Source organism: Octopus bimaculoides, chromosome 9 (genome assembly GCF_001194135.2).
Source record: "Octopus bimaculoides isolate UCB-OBI-ISO-001 chromosome 9, ASM119413v2, whole genome shotgun sequence".
NCBI classification, from domain to species: domain Eukaryota; kingdom Metazoa; phylum Mollusca; class Cephalopoda; order Octopoda; family Octopodidae; genus Octopus; species Octopus bimaculoides.
This window is the reverse complement of record NC_068989.1, coordinates 89725794-89726244: the sequence shown is the minus strand read 5'-3', so window position 1 is coordinate 89726244 and position 451 is coordinate 89725794. Positions and strand designations below refer to the sequence as shown.

Below are 451 nucleotides of genomic sequence, written 5' to 3'. Positions count from 1 at the left end.
GCAGACATTGTATTATGTCAATTTACCTGTTTATTTTTCAACTAAGAGGACAATAAATACAATATACAAACACATATGACATATCAGTAATTAAAAATTAAAAAGGACATCTAGTGACCGAAGAAGGGACAATGTCTTACAGCTGTTTCAGCCTAGAAGTGACATGCCTCAATATTGGATAGATATTATCCCTTAGTGGGTTGGATTCACAACCCCTAACTTTCTTGGAGTATATTATATACATACATACATATATATATATATACTTTATTTAAAAGCAGCAGAAATATATATATATATATATGTGTGTGTGTGTGTGTGTATATATATATATGACCGAGACCTTTGGAAATGTGCTGTGCGTGAGAAGACCCGGCAAGCCAAGTAAGATCGTTGCCAGTGCCCCTGGACTGGCTTGTGTGGGTGGCACATAAAAGACACCATTTCGAGC

General features: G+C 35.7%; 1 protein-coding gene across 1 annotated transcript in view; it reads right to left on the bottom strand.

The window, feature by feature from the left end:
• The window catches only part of LOC106868731 (probable ATP-dependent RNA helicase DDX23), an 18363-nt gene that overhangs the window by 14534 nt on the left and 3378 nt on the right, over positions 1–451 (bottom strand). The gene's annotated exons all lie outside the window — the stretch shown is intronic.